At 44.3% G+C, this 16,965-nt stretch overlaps 1 pseudogene; it reads left to right on the forward strand.

Moving 5' to 3' along the window:
• The first annotated feature begins 578 nt into the window (after window positions 1–578).
• Window positions 579–1,690, forward strand: LOC118584536 (annotated as a pseudogene).
• The last annotated feature ends 15,275 nt before the right edge of the window (window positions 1,691–16,965 follow it).

Raw genomic sequence — 16,965 nt, forward strand, 5'->3', positions numbered from 1 at the left:
TAGGTATGGCTTGGGTCTGTAACCTCAGTGCTGGGGGCATGGAAAGGAAGGAAACAGGAACGTCCCCAAGGATCCTGGAGTTTACTAAGCAGCCAGTCTAACTGACCAGTGAGGTTTGGGTTCATTGAAAAACCTGTCTAAAATGATAAGGTGGGGAGTGACAGAGGAAGATGTTGAACATTGACCTCTGCCTTCCACTTGAATGTATGCAGGTGCATACACACACACACACACACACACACACACACACACACACACGCATAACTGTGCAGCATACTCAGATTTCTAGCTACATTAAAATAACTTTAACTCCATTGACACTTTTTAGGAATAACCAAAGATAATTAACTCTTCTTATTCAAATTATAAAAACAAACAGATAAACAAAAACAACCAATAACAACCTCCATGGTGTTTATGTTTTATAATTTAAGAACCCATGTTCCTTTCTCTATAAAATTTTTTATTTAGTCCAAGCACAGGTCTGGGTCCAATCTAGGAATGTCTGAGCTGTGGCCCTCTGAACTGCCTGAGTATCCAGATTTGCATTTCTGTGTCTGGTAGTATTTTGATTTATCATGGCTAATCTATGATCAGAAGAAATTCAGGTAAGGGCTCACCAGGTTACTGACTAGTGTCTGGAAAAATGTGAGGAGAAGCCAGGGTTTAGCCATCGAGTCTCAGGGTTCAGGAATCAACACCATCACTATGCTGGATGAACAAGGGGAACATCTAAACCACACAGAAGGCACAGACCAAATAAAGACACAAGAAAGGCAGAGAAGAAGCCCGGTGGTGGTGGTGGCACACGCCTTTAATCCCAGCACTCGGGAGGCAGAGGCAGGCGGATCTTTGTGAGTTCGAGGCCAGCCTAGGCTACAGAGAATACAGAGAAACCCTGTCTCAAAAAACTAAATAAATAAATAGGCAGAGAAGACTCTAACACAACTCACCAAATGCTGTGGCCTCTATGTCAGTTTGTCCTTGTAATAGGACAAAGAATTTTGAGTCTGGAAAGACCTATGAGGCAACATGGGGAAATGGTGGAGACAACTCACCTAGCAATGTGGTATCTAAGCAACCAGGCCGGTAACAATGATCAATTTCAGCAAAGCACAGAAGCCAGTGGTGGAGACATTAAGTGTATAACTAATGATGCCAGAGAAGATGAGATGGAAAAGAATCTGACTCAAGTGGGCAGTATCCGGGGCAACCTCAACAACATGGCCCTGGGGGGCTGGAGAGATGGCCCAGTGGTTAAGAGCACTGGCTGCTCTTCCAGGGCGCTGGGGTTCAGTTCTTAGCACCTACATGGAGGCTTACTACTATCTGTAACTCCAGTCACAGAGGACCTGAAGCCTCTGTGTGAAGACATACACATAAAAGATAGTTTTAGAGGAGGAGGAGACAAAGCAGGAGGAGGAGGAGGAGGAGGAGGAGGAGGAGGAGGAGGGGGAGAAGGAGGAAAGAAAAGAAAGGAAAAGAAGGGGTGGTGGCGGAGGTGGCAGCAGCCGTGGATATGGGCAATGAAGCCGATGCTCACAGCCAGCAAATGCAGAGGATCACAGAAAAAGCTGACACCAATAAAGATGGTGTTGACATCGCCAATACAGGAACAAAGAAACTCATTGACACCTCAAGCTGCCGCCATCCTTCTTTATCAGTTCCTCAGTTCTCTAGCTCTTCCTAAAGTCATTACCTGTTCAGAGTTTGAAAGTTTGGCCCCACACCCTTGGAATTGGAGATATTGAGAAAGAAGGACCAGACTCCTCCCTACTTTTTTATTTTCTGTCCTTCGAGGGCAGGTTCCTGTTCAGGCTTCGTTACAGCCCTTGCTCTCTCAGTTCACACTCTTGGGCTGCCTTCCATACATCACACACAGTCTCTTCATCGGCTTCCCTTAGCTTCTTCTGCATTCGAGATTTGGAAACATTGCCACAGACAGCCGTGAAAGAGGCGTTGTTTAAGTAGCTTTTGGGGGGGTGGTTGGTTTGGTTAAAGAGTGAGAGGGAGGAACAAGAAATGAAGCTCAGGTTGAGCAGTAAAAACTCATCACACACAGACACACGCACTCATGCGTGCACGCATGTGCACACATACATGCACAGCCACTACTTGGGATTTATTTACTTATTTACTATGTATACAGTGTTCTGTTTGTATGTATGTCTGCACATCAGAAGAGGGCACCAGATCTCATTAGAGATGGTTGTGAGCCACCATGTGGTTGCTGGGAATTGAACTCAGGACCTCTGGAAGAACATTCAGTGCTCTTAACCTCTGAGCCATCTCTCCAGCTTAAAGTGAACTTAACTTCTGAAAGCATAGTGACTTGTGCAGGTATCTAGATTCCAGGATCCCATTTCATATTGCTCACTCAGGAACACTATGGAAAATACCTTTTAATTTCATATATGAGTAGTCTGACCGTCCCATTATAGTCCTATTAGCCTCATCAATGTGTCACTAGTCTTTAAAGGAAAATATGAAAATATATAGGTGAAACAATTTAAGCAGGGGTTAAAATTTGGGGGGCAAGTTTGACAAACTGTATCATGTGAATTCAGATTTACCTCAGTATCAAGAATTATGTTTAGATTGGAAAAGAGAAATCTGTTCTTATCTCAGGTGGAAAAATAGATTGCTTTGAGTTATGTGTAGTTTCAGACATTTAAAAAGTTAGAATTTGTCCCTAAAAGTTGTTTGGCAAATAACGCCTTTGGATCGGTTCTTGGTGACTCCACTGCCAGGTCTATGTACAGAAGCAGGTTCATGTAGATCCTGGACAGAGTTAGGAAAACCGAACTGATATTTGACACCTACATTTGAAAATTAGCATCTGTACACTTTGAAACTATCAAAGTAGATTGGTTTGACCAATAACCACGGCTTGATTCTTGTAATTAAATTTTGTAACTAGGGCTGGAGAGATGGCTCAGAGGTTAAGAGCACTGGCCGTTCTTCCAGAGGTCCTGAGTTCAATTCCCAGCAACCACATGGTAGCTCACAACCATCTACATTGAGAGATCTGGTGCCCTCTTCTGGCCTGTAGGCAGAACACTCACTGTATACATAATAAATAAATAAATCTTTTAAAAAAAATTTTGTAACTAATGATATTGTTCTTTCAAACAGGTGACTTGTTTCTATGACTTCTTTGTAGAAGCAATACTTTCACCAACTTTTGTTTAACAAACTGAATAAAGCAAATGTCCATACATTAAGCACTTCGAAAATGTACATATATAACCCTGTGGGTAATGTGTAAGGATGTTTTGCCTGCATGTATGTCTGTGCACCATGTGCATGCCTGGTGCTCTAAGAAGTGTTCTAGTTTATGTCTGGAGGATTTGAAATTTTTTTAAGATTTATTTATTTATTATGTATACAATATTCTGTCTGCATGTTTGCCTTCACACCAGAAGAGGGCATCAGATCTCAGCATAGATGGTTGTGAGCCACCATGGGGTTGCTGGGAATCCAACCTAGGACCTTTGGAAGAGCAGTCAATGCTCTTAACCTCTGAGCCATCTCGCCAGTTTTGAAATAATTTTTTAATCATTTAAAAAATTTTTTCTGAATAGTTTGATCCTATAGCTATATCTTCATGAAGAACAGCTACTTCTAATTTTAGGAAAGATTGTTTTCTTTTGAGGGGGTGTTTCAAGACAGGGTTTCTCTGTGTAGTTTTGGTGCCTGTCCTAGATCTTGCTATATAGACCAGGCTGGCCTCAAACTCACAGAGCTCTGCCTGCCTCTGCCTCCCAAGTGCTGGGATTAAAGGTGTGTGCCACCACCACCTGGCAGAAAGACTGTTTTTTAATGTCTGAATTAATATAGCTCATCTATAGATAATAATTTGATCCGTTTTATTCTTTGATATTATACAAGATTTTAGTTTGGAGAAGTAAATGGAAAATTATATTATAAAAGAAAGTTGACTGCAATATAGTGTTCCTTTCATTCCCTCTTTACAAAATTATCATCTTTCATATGTCAAATATGAATAAGAATAGAAATAGATCAAATTTGTGAGAATTTGAGACTCTATGGGTCTTGTAACAATTACTAACTTTTAAAAAAAAAAGATTTATTTATTTATTTATTATGTATATAGTGCTCTGTCTGCATGTGTCCCTACAGGCCAGAGGAGGGCAGCAGATCTCATTACAGGTAGTTGTGAGCCACCATGTGGTTGCTGGGAATTGAACTCAGGACCTCTGGAAGAGCAGTCAACCACTAAGCCATCTCTCCAGCCCATGACTGACTATTTTAAACACTTATTAAATCTTTGTTAGATCTTCCAGTTTCACGATCTTCCATTTGTATTTATCTCTTTGGTGTATGTGGGGAAGGGATGCACATGTGGAGGTCAGAGGACAACTTGGTGGCAATCTCTTCTCTTCTTCCACCAGATGGGACCTGGGGATCGAACTCAGGACTGTCAGGCTTGGTGACAAGTGCCTTTTCCCACTAAGTCCTCTCACCTGCCCTATTTTTTATTTAATAATCAGAAAGGGAAATGAACTCCAGTAGGAATCTCTTTGTTTATTACATATTTAACTTTCATTGGCAAAATGTGGATGTGGTTCAATTTTGTAAGTACCAGCTAACTGTTCTATAGGACATCTTAAATATTTTTTTTTTTCAGGGCTGAGGACCGAACCCAGGGTTTTGCACTTGCTAGGCAAGAGCTCTACCACTGAACTAAATCCCCAACCCCCATCTTAAATATTTAATCAAAAGATAGAGAGCGGTGTGCTGTGAGATCACTCAGCAAGAAAGTACTTCTTGTACAAGCCTGGTGGCCTAAGTTTGACCCCTGGGACCTATGTAAAGCTAGAAGGAGAGAATCCTCTGCAAAAGCTGGCCTCTGACCTCCATGTGCACAATATGACATGTGCACACCCTCTCCCCACCTATCAAATGCACACAATAATAATAAATAAAGTATGGACTAAAGGGATGGCTGAGAGGCAAAGAGCACTGACTACTCTTCCAGAGGACCTGAGTTCAACTCCCAGCACCCACATATCAGATGGCTCACAATTGCCAGTAACTCTGACACACATATCTTTTTTGTTGATGTTGTTTTTGTTTTTCGAGACAGGGCTTTTCTCTTTGTAGCCCTGGCTGTCCTGGAACTTTCTCTGTAGACCAGGCTGGCCTTGAACTCACAGACATCTTCCTGCCTCTGCCTCCCAAGTGCTGGGATTAAAGGTGTGTACCACCATGCTTGGCCTGCATTTACTTCTTTAGATCACACGGTGTTCTTGTTCATTTTAACTTATATATAATACTTCTATCATATGTAAATGTTATCTCAAATTCAGAGAGTGGAAAAAGAAATCAAACCTGGACCATGATGGCTAGCATGTTTGACACTGTTATCCAAGAATCTCTTCCTGTATGGCTTGACCAACTGTTCCCCTTTCCTGGAGACAGCTTGGCAACTTACTCAGCCTCATCTATACTAGATCCCAGGAATGAGCCTTTCTGACACTGTGGACATGAAATGATACTTGGCTTCTGCATGCACAAAATATGATGCTTGGCTAACAGGGAACTGAAGGTTGGTGGGGGAGGGGAGCCACACATATGTTAAATATTTTATAAAGCTGATTAACTGATAGTGGAGAGCTAGAATGTTATAGACTAGAAGCCAAAATTACCTCAGGCTGTCTTGACCTGTTTATCTCCCACCTCCGTGTGTGACTTAATGCCCACGTGACTATTCTTAAATCCTTTTGGAATGTACAAACATACCTCTAGATTCCATCAGCCCAAAGGCCAACAATGTCATCAGATAACATCTGAGGCCTATCGCAGAGATTTCCCTGCTTTGCTGAAATCTACCTGTCTGATGTTCCCATCAATGTATTTGAAAAGTGTCTTGATGTATCGTTTTCATGAAATTATTGCCACATTGGAACACGGTGTTTGTGATAACCTGAGTCCGTGTTCTTGGATCATCACCATTGATACTTGGATCCAGAATAAACTATCTCTTTTTCTCCTGGAGGTGAGAGCTGTTTTTTCTAAAAATTTATTATTATTATTATTATTATTATTATTATTATTATTATTATTTAGTGTGTGTGTGTGTGTGTGTGTGTGTGTGTGTGTGTGTGTGTGTGTGTATGTGTGTCCATGGAGGGGAGAAGAGGGTGCAGATACCCTGAAGCTAGAATTACAGGCAACTGTGAGCTGCTAGATGTGGATGCTGGGTATTGAACTCAGGTTCTCTGAAATGGCAGCAAGTGCTCTTAATGGCTGAGCTGTTTCCTTAGCCCTTTAAATTCCTTTTTGATTAATTAATTAATTAATTAATTAAAAGCTTTTTTGAGAGCCTGATATGTAGTGGCCTCATATTTGTGATTCTCCTGCCTCAGCATCCTGAGTGCCTTGGATGACAGGCATATACCACATTATTGACTTCTTTTTTCCCCCAACACACACAGTCATGTTCACTTCAATTCATAAATACATTACTTCAGCTGAAGAGATTTGTAAGTTATATTAGAAAGTTTTAAGAATTTTTAAAGAAATTTTCTAAAAATCTGTTATTTTATCTGTATCATATGTATGTCTTTAGCAATTCTCCGCACTAATTAAGGGACCACAAATCAAGTATTAGGTCAAAGGTTCCCTTCCTCTTCATGGTAAGAGTTACTTGAATCATGAGTAAATTCAAAGGGAAGTAGAGACCAGCAACTACCTTTCCCTCAAAGCTTTAAAAATCTTAACCTTTGAACAAGGGCTTGAGGTCAGGAAACGGTCAGCTGCGTGGGACTGGACCTTCCCTGCATTGAAGGGGAGTCTGGCTTTGTTTTCTGGGGTTCTCACTGAGGACTTACACTGCCCCTTACAGTTCTTGAAAGCTGGAGTCTTGCCTGCTTTCAGCTACATGGCGGCGGGTGGGAGTTAAAGTGTCTGCAGGACGTTAGTGCAGAACTTCAGTGAGAGCCACAGAGCTGAGTGGTCACCTGCTGTACCCTCCCCCTGTAGAGGAGGAAGGACACTTTCAGCTCTGAGAAGGAAAGAGACCCGTGAGGTTGCAGAGCAAATGCGTGTTTAGACATCAGGGTGGGTGTTTCCTGAGCGTGTGCACTCTTCTAAGGGCAGGCAAGCAGTGCAGAGAAGGAAGGTTCACTCGGCTCCAGGCTTGGTCTGGAGAAATTCCTGTTCCTGGTCATTGCACACGTTTAACAGCTGGTGGATGGAATTCTTGAAGTCTCACAGCAGTTATGCCTGGAATCAACAAAGTAGTAAGGCTCAGCCAAACTGTCAATTCCTTTTGAAATGAAAAGGGAGCCAGGCATGGTGGCACATGCCTTTGATCCCAGCAGTGGGGAGGCAGAGGTGGATCTCAGTGAGTAGGAGGCCAGCCTGGTCTCCATAGTAAGCTCCAAGCCAGTCAGAGCTACCAAATGATACCTTGTCTTTAATATATATATATGTTATATTGTTATGTGCTATATATATGTATATGTCAAGTGCACACACAAATACACACACACATACACGGAAGGAAGAAAAGAAAATAGGAAATGAAAGGGGTAGCTGGAGATGTAGTTCCGTGGTACAGAGTTTGCCTAACATGTGCTATACCCTGGTTCCAACCTCCAGCACAACAAAATAAACAGAGAAGGAAATGTTGGTAAAGTACTCATGGACAGTACAGACTCTCACTTCCATCCCTAGCAAGAAGGAGAGTGTGTGTGAGAGAGCAAGGATGAGACAAGAGGCTGGATTACACACCAGAGTGCCTTGCTTTAGCAGGTAGGTAGGGTGATGTGCTCTGGCAACCACTCATGCTGTGCACATGCCCTGGGTCAAACTTAGTGCCCAGGGCTTTCCCATGCTGAGTTCTCTTAATTTACCCAGAAAACCTGTCAGATGTTTTCCTCTTTGCAGATGTAGAAATTCAGATTCGAGATGTAAAATGCTTTTCCTGGAGCTCACGAAGTGCCTTTGGAGCCGAGGAGTCAGCTGAGATAAGGCATCAAAGTGTGTGCCAAGTGTGTAGTGAGTGCTTCGGAAAGGCCAGTCACATAAGATCCCACAGACCAGAAACGGAAAAAACCAAAGGCTCAGATTCAAACCTGTCCAACTCATGTTCTCTGGCCTATATGTATATTCTATTTATACTAGTGAATTTTTATGCAACTTCCAGTATTCAAAAGAGACCAAAGCTGGCTTGGTCAGACAGGTCAGCAGGTCAAACCTGCTGCCAAACCTGTCAACTAGAGTTTGATTTCCAGGGCCCAAGGGATGGAAAGAGAGAATTTCCATGAATTGTCTTCTGACCTCCACACATGTGCCAGGCACACAATAACAAATACTTTTAAAATTTAAAAAGAGAGCTGGGCGGTGGTGGCGCATGCCTTTAATCCCAGCACTTGGGAGGCAGAGGCAGGTGGATCTCTGTGAGTTTGAGGCCAGCCTGGGCTACCAAGCGAGTTCCAGGAAAGGCGCAAAGCTACACAGAGAAACCCTGTCTCGAAAAACAAAAAACAAAAAACAAAAAACAAAAAAAAAATAAAAAAGAGAGAAAAAAAGCAACTACCCAATGTTGCATGAATCCTAAATGGTCTTAATAAAAACCTGGAGCCAGATATTGGGGAAAATGCCAAAAGATCAGAGAAACAAGCCACAACCACTTCTCACTTCGCCAACTCCACCAATCATCAGACTGAATGCCACCGAGTCCTCAGCCAAAAGAGTCTAATTCCTTTCTCCATCAGCCTTATATTCCTTTCTCTGCCCAGCCATATTACTTCCTGTTTCAACCTTCCTAGTGCTAGGATTAAAGGCATGTGACTCCCAAGTGCTGGAATTAAAGGTGTGCGCCACCACTGCCTGGCTGTTTCTCTTTTAAACTGGATTAATCTCATGTAGTCCAGGGTGGCTTTGAACTTGCAGAGATCCAGGCGGGTCTCAGCCTCCTGAGTGCTAGGATTAAAAGTGTGTGCCACCACTGCCTGACCTCTGTGGCTAACTCTATGGCTGGCTCTGTCCTCTGATCTTCAGGAAAGTTTTGTTAGAGTACAACAAAATATCACTACGACCCAAAAACATGTCTTGCTAGGCATGGTGGCACATGTTTGTGTTCTGTAAGATCGAAAGGCATCAGGCAGATAGCAAAACATCATCAAATCAGGAGTTTACAACATCCAGCAGAGGGGTATCCCAACCCAGGTACCATCCTCAAATCAAGGTATAACATGTAGCAGAAATTAACTTAGGACGTTGAGGCAGTCCTCTGATGTCCACAACTGAGCCTTCTTTCCATAGAGGAGCTTACCATGGCTAAACTTCCAGTTTCCCATCCCATGGCTGGCATTTTTACATCATGAGATAAACAATAACCTCTGTTGGAAATCACTCACTGTCCAGCCAGGTTCCCAGTGAGCTCAAACAATACATGACGACTTACCAATACAATGGACATTATAGCTTGTCATCCCAGCACCCCGAAGATGGAGCCAGAAGAGCCTGCACATCTGAGGCCAGGCCAGGCTGCACAGCGAGTTGGAAGCCAGCTTGGGCCCCGTAGTAAGACCACAGTCCATGAAGCAATTTCTTAGGCATATTCTCACTCTAGGCCACCACCTGCACCTTCTGTCCTGAAGCCTAGACAGGAGGGCGACATAGAAAAGCTTGTGGAGGAAAGAAAATACAAGCAAGGAGGGAGGGAAAGAAGAAGGAAAGACAGAAGTCCTACCCCTAGGCAAAATCTCTGCCAGACCTTACTCAAGTCAGTGTGGCTCAGTCCTGAATTGCTTTTTAGTCAAGAAGAAAAGATTTCTAACACATTTTGGAATTATTAATTTTAGGGCTAGGGATGTAGCTTAGTTGCTAAAGTACTTGCCTAGCAACCGTGAATCCCTGGGTTTGATCCCCAGCACTGCATCTGTGCATAATGTGTCTCATGCCTGCAACCCCAGGACCCAGGAGGCAGAGTCAATGTGATCAGAAGTTCAAAGACAAGGTCATTTTTGGCTTCTTAATGAGATTGTGGCAAGTCAGCCTGGCATACACAAGAACCTGTCCCCAAAATTGTTGATTTTAAATATGATACATTATATTTTCAGATATAGAAATATTAGTGTTACTGGGACAGTTCTAAGCTACTTAGCACTCAAAATTCAATATCAGAGACCCAAGAGTTGTTAGGAAAGGATTAGATTTATTCATGGGCTCATAGAAGCTGAGTCTAGGAGCTGGAGAGATGGCTTAGCAGTTAAGAGCACTGGCTGCTTTTCCAGAGGACCTGGGTTCAATTCCCGGGGCATGGCAGCTCACAACTGCCTGTTACTTCAGTTCCAATGGATCTGGTACCTTCCCACCAATGCACATAAAGTTAACTAAATTTTTAAAAAAAGAAGAAGAAGAAACTGAGTCTTTTGACTTCAAAGGCCCATCTTGGGAGCTTGGAGGCACAATAAACTTTGACAGTCAGGGAGAGGAAGGGCAGCGGGAAGATGCTGCTGAGCAGGGTTTTGCCACTCAGGACACAACTGCTTTCCACTTTCCTTTTTTCTGCCCACTACAAAATCTCTCTCTCTCTCTCTCTCTCTCTCTCTCTCTCTCTCTCTCTCTCTCTCTCTCTCCTATTCATTTGTTTATTCATTTAGGAATTTTTTAACATACATACATACATACATTTGTTTGTTTATGGGAGAGGGGCATATGTATGCCGCCACAGTGTACTTGTGGTGGCAGAGGACCACCTGTAGAAGTGGCACTAGCCCGAGCCTAGAAGACAAGCTGTGTGTGCTATAGAGGGTAGAGCTGGAGAAGTGACCCAAACCCTTTGGAGGAGCCCAGAAGATCCTAAGTGAATCCCACATAATTGGACATTAGAAGCCTCCATAAAACCCCAAATATGGGAGGATAGAGTTCATACTATCAAACACCTGGCGGATTATGGACCAAGAGAAGACTTGGAAGCTGCAGTCTTGTCCTGTGCAAATCTTTATCTTTATATTTTGTATTCTGCTCTACAATTAACCAGCAGATTTAAGTAAAAATGTTTCTGAGTTCTTGTAACAACACTGCAGCAAATTAACTGGACTCTACGAAGGGTGCTCTAATTAACAGTTGGTCCGTTCAGGGGCACAGATACAACACCCTTGGGCTTCCATTTGGCCCTGGAAGTGGAGGGCCAGATTGGATAGAGCTTCTAGATCTGATGCTACTACCTTTGAGGTGATAAGGTCAGAATTGAATTGAATTAAAGTACCCCAAGCTAGTGCCCTCCATGGAACTCAATGCTTACTCAGTATCAATGTGAGTGAAGAACTCCCACACACCTGCTATCAGGGTGTTGTGGAAGTGGAGAAGGGAAAAACTGTTTCTTTCCTACAGACTCAGAACAGGTTAGGAGGTTAACTCATTAATTGGGTATTCAGTTAAGCAGAACAGCCACTTGGTTGTGGTTATTTGAGGTCTAGAACCTAGCATTAACCATTATCACAGCAGCCAGAAGATTGTCTTATACTACATATTGGTACCCTAGGGCCTGGCCCAAAACAAAGTCAGACTTGCTTCTCTTTGGGCCTCTGTTAATCCTGAGCAGCCAGTAAAGAGGGAAAGATGTTGGGGGCCCATAATTGCCAAGATTCCTGGAGAGGCGGAGAGGCCTGTCTGTTTTGGCTTGTGTTTCAGGTTAGTCCTATGACTTTTCTTGGCCCAAGTCCTGGACAGAATCTGGTAGGACAGCTGGCTCTGGCACTGGCCTCTGTTCATCTAGGGGCATTTCAGAGCCCCAAGGCCGATGACAGTTGCAGGGGTGGAAGGAGTGAGCTGCAATTGGTTGATCTGGTTTAAGTTTAATTGCATGTCTCCAAATTCCCAATGTTCGCAGGAACCAGGCAGGGCATATTCCTGGGGAAAGCTTCTGGGTTGGAACTGTAGTGCCTAGAGAGCCAGAGTCTGCCCAGCACTTGGTAGTGATTTCCATAAGGAATGAGGACCAGCTGCCAAACATCCAAATTTCTCAAAGAAGCCAGGCATCTAGGCTTCTATGTAACATTCTTAGTTGTTTTTGTTTGTCTGTTTGTTTGTTTGTTTGTTTGGGGGTTTTTTGGTTTTTTTTTTTTCCTTACTTATTTTTGTTTGTCTCTTGCTTTGTTTGGTTTTGTTTTGTTGAGACAGGGTCTCACTATGTAGCCTGGGCTGTCCTAGAAATCACTCTGTAGACCAGGCTGGTCTCAAACTCACAGAGATCTGCCTTCCTCTGCCTCCTAAGTGCTGGAATTAAAGGCATTGTCACATATCTGGCTTGTTTTTTTCATTTTTCTAAGACAAAGTCATCCTATATAGCCCAGGCTGGTTTTGAACTTGTGATCCTCTTGCCTCGGCCTCCTATGTTCAGAGATCACTGGTATATGTCACTAGTCCCTGTTTTGTTTTTTATTTTCATTTCTATTTTTCTTCATATAGGTCTCACTCTGTAGGCCAAGCTGACCTCAAACACTTGGACTCCGGAGGACCTTCTGCCTCAGCCTCCCGAATAGCTAGGCAATGCCTTTTCATTTTCCAATGCTTCTTTATCATCCACCTTCCCCACTTTTGTCCTCAAAGTGCAGGGACAGGAGGGCTTCTATTCACAAGGCCTGCGATAAGGACCTGGGAGATAACACTAAGGACAATAGAGTCTGTCAGACAGAGGACAGCACAAGTTCCGATGGAGTCACTGACCGCAGAGGCCAAGGGACAGAGTAATCGCTTTAGTAACAACGTGTCAGTGTTGGAAGACTCTAAGCTCTTTCTTGCCTTTCAGTGACTGTCTTACCCTGTTCCCTAATCATATCTTCAAGGAAAGTTCACTAGATCCCATGGGCGCCTCAGCTGTCTAGCGTGGTCTCAGGAATGTGGGCTGTGTGCATCTTATCATGTAGGCTGGCAAGAGCTGCAGCCCAGTGGATCTAAAGGGAACACAGACAAAGTGTCTGTGCTGATTAACAACTCTCGAGTCGAGTCTGGTTTTTGTTTTGGTCAGCATTTCTGGCTAGCGCCCTCCCAGGTGTGACCTTGTCCTGTCGCTTGGGACTAGGGAGTGCTCAGGAAGGGAGGTTCCCTGTGTTCCTAGCTGACTTCAGTGGACAGTCCATCTCTAAAAGATAGACTTTAGTGGCCAGCTAATCCTTGGGAGACAGTGCGAAGAGAAACTTCTGAGAACTTTGTCTTGGCAAGGGTGGGAGGAGTCTATGTATTTTCCAAAGAAACCATGGAATCTTACCATCTTATTTCACTGATGAGGGACCTTCCCGGGGTCATGGAGGTCAGTGCTGATGTCAGCACTGGGAGCTAGGGCTCCGTCCAGGAAGAACTTTGGTCCCAGTGGTCAAATTAGAGAAAGATTTGCTGCAAAGATTGGAGGTCCTTTTGTGGAAGTCCCCTGGCAGTGGGGGTGTGGGGCTGCTTCTCTGTAGCCTTCCTTCAGGGAAACACCATTCCACTCCCATAGAATTCTCAACTGTCTGCTGTGTATGGCACTCAGTTCTTGGGGGTGATCCTCGGACACTTTAGGAATTTGATTTGGTGAATCTGGCAGTGTGTGTGTGTGTGTGTGTGTGTGTGTGTGTGTGTGTGTGCCCAGAACATCATGGTGTAAGCTAAGACAAAGTCATCCTATATAGCCCAGGCTGGTTTTGAACTTGTGATCCTCTTGCCTCGGCCTCCCATGTTCAGAGATTACTGGTATATGAAACACTCTACCACTGAGCTAATTCTCACTCCCCGCTCCTCGTCTCTCTCTATATATTATATTTTATACTACATGTATGGGTGTTTTGCCTGCATGTATGTCTGTGCACCACATGTGTGCCTGCTGCCTAGGGAAGCCAGTAGAGAGATCAGATGCCCTGGAACTGGGGTTACAGATGATTGTGAGCCACCAAGTAGGTGTTAGAAACCAAACCCAGGTCCCCTGAAGGAGCAGCAAGTCCTCTTAAAGACTGAGCCATCTCTCCAGCCCCTCCCTGCCCTTCTTTTGAAGGAATCTCGTTCCCTAGTTGAGCGTGGCCCTCAGAGCAAGGAGAGTGTGGCAGAAGTTACAGGGTGAAGTGCCGTTTTCCCTGGTGAGTGACTGTATGAGTTCAGTGATAAGAGTTCATTATTGTGGGATCCTCAGAGAATGCAGTGAGTGCCTTTGAGGGTCACCAGGCTCCCCGGAGAGTCCTAGCTTCCTCTTGCGTCTTTTTCCCATGACCACAGTTCAAGCTGGGGGAGGCTGGGGAGTAGAGTGGGGTGGATTTTACCATGAGCTGCCAAGGATAGACAGCTTGTACTCCGTGTTGTGCTCTTTCTCAAAATTTGTTTCCCAACAAATTTCTTTTTCTTTTTTTCTCTCTCTCTCTCTCCTTCTCTCTCTCTTTTTAAATTTTTTTTTTTTTCCAGACAGGGTTTCTCTGTGTAGCCCTGGCCTCTGCCTCCCGGATGCTGGGATTAAAGGTGTATGACACTACTGCCCAGCTCAAATTTCTGTTCTTTGAGGAGGAAAAAAAAAATGACAGGGGTGGATCCTAGGGCTCCCCATGTCCCAACCCCTGAAATGATCATATGGGGAGAAAGAGACTCAAAAGTGAGTATCAAGGTGTCAGAGAAGATAAAAATTTGAACTGCAGGTCTGAAGGCTTGGCTGCCAGGCTGCCAGTAACTGCTGGTGACCTTGGTAAGTCACCTTCAGCTGCCTTTCATTTTAAGAGTGTTGGGTTAGAAGGCTGGAGAGATGGCTCAGTGGTTAAGAGCACTTGCTGCTCTTCCAGAGGACCCAGGTTCAATTCCCAGCACCCACATGGCAGCTCACAACTATCTGTAACTCCAGTTCCAGAGGATCTGACACACTCACATGGACATACATGCAGGCAAAACACCAATGCACATAAAATTAAAAAAAAAAAAAAGAATGTTGGGTTAGATCAGGTTCTCAGGAACGTTTTCATCCTAAACAAGACAAAATGGTCAAGGAGAAAGGAAAGCAAGCTGCAGAGGAAGAAATGGTACCTGTGTGAGGCAATCGCTGCAGCTGGCCTGACTAACGCTTTCCACAGTCTGTCCACACACTGGAATTTCACAAGGCCCCACCTCAAAGGGCATGCCACTGTTTGTCTCTGTCCAGTCTCCCCTCCACCCTCAACTTCTCTCAGTCCTTCAGTCCAGTTAGGGTCAGCTGGTTCCAGTTCCAGAATGAAGCTCCTGTATAAAAACCCATCATTTGAGAAGTATCTCTCAGAGATTGAGATCTGAAAGAAATACCTCACCACGTCTCTGTGACAGTAGAAAAGGCTCATAACACTCACATAAAGAAACTTGTTGACCCAGCCTGGCGGTGGTGACACATGCCTTTAATCTCAGCATTTGGGCGAGTGAGGCAGGTAGACCTCTGTGAGTTCGAGGCCAGCCTGGTCTACAGAACAAGTTCCAGGACAGCCAAGGCTACACAAAGAAACTTTGCCTAGGGAAAACAAAGGCTTGGCCTCTGACCTCACTGCTGGTCAATTTTAGATTTTGAAATTGTGTGTGAGTGTGTGTGTGTGTGTGTGTGTGTGTGTGTGTGTGTGTGTGTGTAAAATGGGGAGGATGGGTGACTGGGTGACGTGTGTATGAGAGGATAACTTTGTGGAGTCAACTCTCTTCTGCCTTTGCATAGGTTCAGGGATTAAACTCAGATCATCTGGCTTGTATGGTAAATGCTGTATCTTTTGAGCCATTTCATCAAACCTGAATTCTACTTTTTGACCCTGTGGTGGTTTGAATAGGAATGGCCCTCATGGACACGTGTGTTTGAATGCTTGGCCTATAGGGAATGGCACTATTAGGAGGTGTGGCCTTGTTGGAGGAAGTGTGTCGCTGTGGGGCTGGGCTCTGAGGTCTCATATATGCACAAGCTATGCCCAGTGTGGCAGACAGTTCACTTCCTGTTGCCTGCAGATCAAGATGTAGAACTCTCAGCTCCTTCTCTAGCACCATGTCTGACTACATGCCACCATGTCCCACTATGGTGATAATGGACTAAACGTCTGAAACTGTAAGCTAATCCCAATTAAATGTTTTCCTTTATAAGAGTTGCCATGGTCATGGTGTTTCTTCATAGCAATAGAACCCCTAACTAAGACAGACCCATTCATCTCTGAGCTGAGGATGTCTTGTTTTTCTTTGTCAACAATGTCATTCTGCCCTCCAGGGCCACCGTGGATCACCTATGCCACCAAGAATACATCTTTCTATATATGACTGTCTTAGTTACTTTTCTGCTTCTGTAAAGAGATGCCATGGCTAAGACAACTTATAAAAGAAAGCATTTAATCTGAGAGCTTATGGTTTCAGAGGGTTGGGAAGCATGGCAGTAATGGGCAGCCATGACACTGGAGCAGTAGCTAAGAGTTCACATCCTGGCTTAAGAGAACTGGGAACGGCCTGGGATTTTGAAACCTCCGAGTCCATCCCTGTGACTCATTTTCTCCAACAAGGCCACACCCTCTAATCCTTCCTGTTTTAGTTAGGGTTTTTATTGTTGTAAAGAGACACCATGACCTCAGCAACTCTCATAAAGGAAACATTTAATTGAGGGTGGCTTACAGTTTCAGAGGTTCAGTCCATTGTCATCACGGCAGGGAGCACTGCGGCAGCAGCGTGCAGGCAGATGCGGTGCTGGAGCTGAGTGCTACATCTTGCAGGCAACGGCGAAATCGACGGACTGTCACACTGAGGGGGGTTTGAGAAAAAGAGACCCCAAAGCCCGTCCCCACAGTGACCCACTTCCTCCAGCAAGACCACATCTCCCAGTAGTGTCTGTCACTCCCTTTGGGGACCGTTTTCTTTCAAGCCACCACACTTCCCAAACAGGTCCACCAACTGGGACCAAGCATTCAGACATATGAGCCCCCGGGTCCATTCTCATCGAAACCACCACAGCCAGTGGTGACTAGGCTGTCCACTGTCTGTGCAGCGGCT

The sequence above is a fragment of the Onychomys torridus genome, chromosome 5, assembly GCF_903995425.1.
Source record: "Onychomys torridus chromosome 5, mOncTor1.1, whole genome shotgun sequence".
Taxonomy (NCBI): domain Eukaryota; kingdom Metazoa; phylum Chordata; class Mammalia; order Rodentia; family Cricetidae; genus Onychomys; species Onychomys torridus.